Genomic DNA, 6,232 nt, shown 5'->3' on the forward strand with positions numbered 1-6,232 from the left:
ATATAATGAACCCCCAGTGAACGACTCACCCCAAAACCCGACTTACGATCGAGCTTTTGGGGATGAATTATGACTTTCGCGCATTTGTAGTCGAGCAGACGAAAACAATACATGGTGGCTCTTGCTCCTCGAACTATCGCGAGACGAAAAAAACCCACTTAATCTCGCGCACGATAGAATCCGCGGCGACTTCCTTAGGAGTCGGGAAGACGCAAATCCTGTGTATCGTCAAGGATAATGACCCAAAACGCGATTAAATTACATATCCATACCCAACTCACAAATAGCAATTAACTCTAGTTCAGTGCTGGTAACGCTGTACGCGTCCCCTTGGTAACCAAGGGAGACCACTCTAAAAAAGAAAGTGATCCATCCCATAATGCCCGACTATCAACAGTCAGACATCCGTATGCGTGCGCATACGCCGCCATCTTATCATTCCACTCTCAGCGAGCGACGTGTCTGGTCGCGTTTTGTTGTACGCTCCGGCTGTGTTCAGCCTTGGTCTTTGTGTCCTGACTTTGACTTCGCCCCTTGGTCTGCCGCCGAGCTTTGTCTATACCCTGGCTGTTTTTGGGTGAGAGATTTCTTGTTTTAATGTAACTTTGGCGACGTTTCTGTCGCACGTTGTGAACTTGTAAAATTTTTCAGTTCGAAAATTTTTTGTGAGTTCGTTTTGACATGGCGGAGTGCGCCAAAAATAGGACTAGTTCGAGACAGGCTGCTGCTTCAGCTTCTCCGGCTGCTAGTTCTTCTTCCTCTAAGAGAAGTTCTTCATCTAGAAGAAAGAGTGATGGAATTTCCGCCACTTCTCAGAAAGAACCGGGAAATGTAGGATGTGATGTTGATGTTGTTGTTGACAAGTCTTCGTCCGCCATTTTGTTCGCGAAGAAGGACAAGGTCACATGTAGTGAAAAGGATAAGGATGTTGTTAAACCGGTTGTTTCGTCGGGGGCCCCTGGTGATTCAGGTGTGTCTCCCGCCGATATTGCGTCATTGCTTTTGACTTTAAGTACACAGGTTTCTACTTTGGCGGCCGATTTGTCGTCGACGAAAGCAGAGATTCGCGCACTTCCGGCTGGCGTCTTCGATGTTTCTTCCTTGGGTAGAGTCAGGTCTTCACCGACTCCTTCCACTTCCGGTTTCGCTTCAGCTCCTGCTGCGACTTCCGCTGTGGCTGCTCCTATTGTGGTTCGGGCGGAGGTACATGCGTCTCAGCATGCTGATGGACGGCGGGTGTCCCTTCTGCATGGGCCGGTGCGCTCTAAAGGTATGTCTAGCCCTCAAGTTACCAGGTTCTCTGGTGACGAGGGTTTGCGATCACAGGAGAGAGTAAGCCACATGCGTGGTGAAAGCCCTCCTGCAATTCCTGGCCAATGGCATTGCGCCGATCCAGCAGTTGCAGGGAGCCCTGTGAATCGTAAGAACGCTGCATATACCTCTGATTCAGTGTCGGGTATGCCGGTTCTATTTCCGTCCGGGGGGACGGATGGTGGGCGTGACTCCGAGGACTTTGCAAGTCTCTCTGGCGTTGGCCCACCTGGCTGTGATAGCGACCAGGAAGGAGGGTTGGAGGAGGGCAATGCCACGGCTGTGGATGACACCCTTCTCAACCTGCCGTTGAAGCTGTCGAGCGCGGTGGCTCAGGCAGCGGAGACGGCTTCCAAATACTTTCCGGAAGGGGTGGTGAGAAGCAAGGAGAGACTTCTGCCACCCAGGTCGGCTTTTGACGATTTCCGGGCTGCCAAGAATGATTCTGGTCAGTTCCGGTTTAAAGAGTCTTCCTCAGTTGCCTATGTTATGGCAAAGGTTTTCAAGGGAAGGAACGGACCGGAGGTGCCGTTGTTGTTGCAACGTGGTGATGCACCCGAGGACGTTCTCCCGTGGTTGGCCAAGGCGGGGGATCGGGCTGTTTCTGGTATTCAGAAGTGGAGGCTCGTTCCCCGGCCTGTTAAGCTGATTGAGCATTTCGCGTTACCTATGGCTGTGTTGCCGGTGACGCCTGAGCTTGCTTCGCTGCGTGAAGTCCGTTATGGTTCTAACACTGTGATTCCGTGTACCGAGTCTTCGATGACGGCTCTTGAGGATGCAGCGAGGTCGTTGCTTGAGCTGACGTCAGTGTCAGAGTCTCTGCAACGGTCTCTTTCGAGGTCGATTGCGACCTCTCTGGACCCCTTTGAATTCAGGTTCGACGCTTCGGCGCTTGACGTGGCTACCCTTCTGGCCACTTTGGCCAAGGTGACAAGGGAGCAGATGTCGATTTCAGCCAACCTTTATGTACATGCAGTGCACTCAAGAAGGTCGGCGTTTTTGGCTGGGTCAAGGATTTGTGATAAGTCCACAATTGAGGCCTTGAAAGTGTCCCCGTTCTTAGAGGGATCGCTGTTGGGTCAGGCCTCTTTGGATGCTCTCCAGAAGGAGACAGCGGACGCGAGGGACCTCGCTATAGCCCGCATTGCCTTTCAGGGTTTGCCTAAGGCCCAGGGCAAACCTCAGTTTCAGTCTCAGTCACGGACTCAGACGCAGTCTACGGCCAAACCTCAGACATCCTCGTCTGGTGGTGGCGGCAAGGCACAGAAACAGTCGTTCTCTTCAGGGGGTAGAGGTCGCGGTGCGCCCTACCCCAAGAGGGGTCAATCCTTTGGTGGTTCTAGGGGGTCGGGGCGCAAGCCCCACCCCCAATGAAACTCCCCCGAACAGGCCTTCCCGGTAGCTCCCGCACTAGTTGTGGCGGGCGGCCCGTCCAGGGCCCTCTCTTCCTGGCTGCAGCTAGTGGACAGCAAGTGGGTTACCGGGATTGTTCGTTCGGGGTTCAGGCTTCTCTGGTCAGGGGAAAAAGCACCTCTGACCAGGATAATCCCGCTTTGCAAACCCCCCAGGGATCCGGAGGCGAGAGCCGCGGTGCAAGGGGAGGTGTCAGCCCTTCTCTCGAAAGGGGCGATAGAAGAGGTCTTGGACTTACGGTCCCCGGGGTTTTACGGCAGACTGTTCGTTGTACCGAAAGCCTCGGGGGCTTGGAGACCAGTTCTCGACCTGTCAACTCTGAACTTGTATCTCCGGACGGTGAAGTTCACTATGGAGACGCCGGCCTCTGTGCGAGAGGCGCTTCGTCCGGGCGATTGGGCTACCTCAGTGGACCTTACGGACGCATACTTCCACGTCTTGATGCACGTGACGGACAGGAAGTGGTTGCGCTTCCGCTGGGGAGCCAAGGCCTACCAGTTCAGGGCACTGCCGTTCGGCCTATCTCTCGCGCCTTGGATATTTACCATCGTGGTGCGTCAGCTCTGCGCTCTTGTGCGCAAGGAGGGCGTGCGTCTGCGAGCTTATCTGGACGATTGGCTGATCCTACATCAGGACAGAGAGTTGTGCCACGTCCATACTCGCATGGTGCTCAGTCAGGCTGCCCAGCTCGGGTTCTCTGTGAACCTGGGCAAATCAGAACTGGTTCCATCCCAGACGTTCACTTACTTGGGGATGGAGTTCGATACGCTCAGATGGTCGGTCCGCCCGTCTCAGAAGAGGGTGGCCAAACTTCAAGACTTGCTCTGTGCGCTTCACGGAGAGAATCTGGCCAGTGTACGGGTTCTGACATCAGTACTTGGCCAGATGGAGTCTATGGCTACTCTTATCCCACTGGGCAGGGTACACAAGAGGCCGTTTCAGGCAGCTCTTCAGGCCCGGTGGGATCAGTCAACCCAGGGGTGGGACACCCAGATTTCTCTGGGAGACTGGTTTTTCGAGACCACGCAGGTCTGGCTTCTTCCCTGGGTCTCACAGGGAGTCCCGATAGTGCGCCCGGCGCCAGAGAACGAGCTGTTTACCGATGCTTCTCTGACGGGGTGGGGAGCGCACCTGGGGGAGCATGTGGCGTCGGGGGAGTGGAACCTGTCTCTTCCCACGCGCCATATCAATGCTCTGGAGTTGGAGGCTGTTTCCTTGGCCCTCCAAGCTTTTCTGCCGTTCGTTCAGAACAGTCATGTCAGGTTGCACACCGACAACAGGACGGTCGCGGCTTACGTGAACAGGCAGGGCGGAACGAGATCCCTCAGCCTTTCAGACAGTGCGTGCCTCATTCTAAAGTGGTGCGCTTCGCATCATATTCTGCTGTCAGCCATCTTTCTGAAGGGCAGCTTGAACGTCCTTGCAGATGCGCTGAGCAGGGGGGACAAGGTGGTCCATTCAGAGTGGACTCTGTCGCACCAATCCCTACACCGTCTTTGGGAGCAGATAGAGAAGCCTCAAATCGATTTGTTCGCAACTCGGTATTCAGCGAGGCTACCTCTGTTTGTATCCCCCTTCCCGGATCCTCTGGCGTGGGGCGTGAATGCGCTAGAACTGGATTGGACAGGGCTGACAGCTTACGCCTTCCCTCCGTTTTGCTTGTTGGGCAAAGTTCTCAGGAAGGTCGACCTGGAAAAGCCAGCGCTGGTTCTGGTTGCCCCACTTTGGCCAAGCCAGCACTGGTTCCCGGACTTGCTGCGACTGGCGGTTCGACCGCCTATCCCCATCGCAGTAAGAAAGGGAGAACTTCTTCAACCCAGGTCGGGAATCCCTCACGAGAACCCTCAGGCCCTCAACCTTCAAGGGTGGATTCTGTCAGAAGCGCTATGCTTAAGGCAGGCGCCTCTTCTGCCACTGTAGATTTTGTGAAGCATGCTCATAGGAAGTCAACCAGTTCGGTCTACTCGTCTCACTGGGCCTCTTGGGTGAAATGGTGTGGTCTTAACAGGGTTAAACCTTTGGCACCGCGGTCCATGCAGGTGGCAAATCATTTAGCCTGGCTAGCTGGACAGGGGGGGTCAGCGTCTTCCCTTCGTGTTAGAAGGTCCGCGATTTCGTCAACACTTAGGCAGCTGGGACATAAGATTACTCTTGATGGGGTTGTCGCTAGCGTTATTAAGGGTGCTGCCCTTAAAGCCGCGCGCGTGAAGTCTTCGCTCCCTGCTTGGGATTTGTTGCTTGTGTTGAGATTTTTGGCTTCTAACGAGTTTGAACCGTTACAGTCATCTAGTTTGGCTAACTTGACGCGCAAGGCGGTTTTTCTAACATTGCTCGCGACGTCGCGTAGAGGGAGTGAGGTGCATGCTTTATCCGGCTTAGCTAAAGATATTGCAACCGAAAAAGATGGTTCCATATCTCTTAAATTCAGGCCTGAATTCTTAGCAAAAAATCAAAAACCAGGTCATATGTCTCCTGTTGTTAACATTCCTGCCTTGAGCAACATCCTTGCTCCTGGAGATCTTGACATAGTTAACTGTCCGGTCAGAACGCTCAGCGTTTACCTGTCTCGAACTAGGTTCATTCGTTCAGAAAATCAAAAGTTGCTTTTTATCTCTCCCAATACAGCAAGGGGCAAAGATATTGCTAAGGTGACTTTGGCTAAGTGGGTATCCACGCTAATAAGGCAAGCTTACGCCTGGTGGCATACTCAGTCCGGAGAGGTTAGGGCAGTACTTCCCCTGACCTCGGCAAGAACGCATGAGGCGAGAGCATGGGCCTCCTCTGTGGCAGTGCTCCGTTCAGGCCGTCTGGCTGACGTTTTGGAGGCAGCCTATTGGAAATCGGAGGATGTCTTCATGAATTATTATCTGAGAGACATCTCCTCCCTGCGACAAGATGGCAGTTTTGCACTGCCTTCTATGGTGGCAGCAGGACAAGCTCTTCTACGTTGATGTTTGGTGAGTACCCGCCACCTATAGTAGCAATCTGCTATTTGTGAGTTGGGTATGGATATGTAATTTAATTAAAAATTTTAAGAGTAAATTTTCATTTAATTAATATACTTACCCAACTCACAACGTTTATTCCCTCCCACCTCCCCGCTGTGGTTGGTACTGGGGTCTAAAAAAGGAGTGAGTTGGGCTTCGTTTTGGAATGATAAGATGGCGGCGTATGCGCACGCATACGGATGTCTGACTGTTGATAGTCGGGCATTATGGGATGGATCACTTTCTTTTTTAGAGTGGTCTCCCTTGGTTACCAAGGGGACGCGTACAGCGTTACCAGCACTGAACTAGAGTTAATTGCTATTTGTGAGTTGGGTAAGTATATTAATTAAATGAAAATTTACTCTTAAAATTTTTAACTTACGACCGAGCTTTTTGGGATAATTTACGACTTTTGCGCATATTCCGAGCAGACGAAAACACATGGCGGCTCTCGCTCCTCCAACTATCGCGAGAAGAAATAAAAACGAAATCTCGTGCGCGCGAGATCCTGATACATCTGG

At 52.8% G+C, this 6,232-nt stretch overlaps 1 protein-coding gene across 4 annotated transcripts in view; it reads left to right on the top strand.

Annotated features, from left to right (window-relative positions):
* Positions 1-6,232, top strand: part of LOC138958616 (CCR4-NOT transcription complex subunit 3-like) — a 39,100-nt gene that overhangs the window by 25,350 nt on the left and 7,518 nt on the right. The gene's annotated exons all lie outside the window — the stretch shown is intronic.

Source organism: Littorina saxatilis, linkage group LG2 (genome assembly GCF_037325665.1).
Source record: "Littorina saxatilis isolate snail1 linkage group LG2, US_GU_Lsax_2.0, whole genome shotgun sequence".
Taxonomy (NCBI): Eukaryota; Metazoa; Mollusca; class Gastropoda; order Littorinimorpha; family Littorinidae; genus Littorina; species Littorina saxatilis.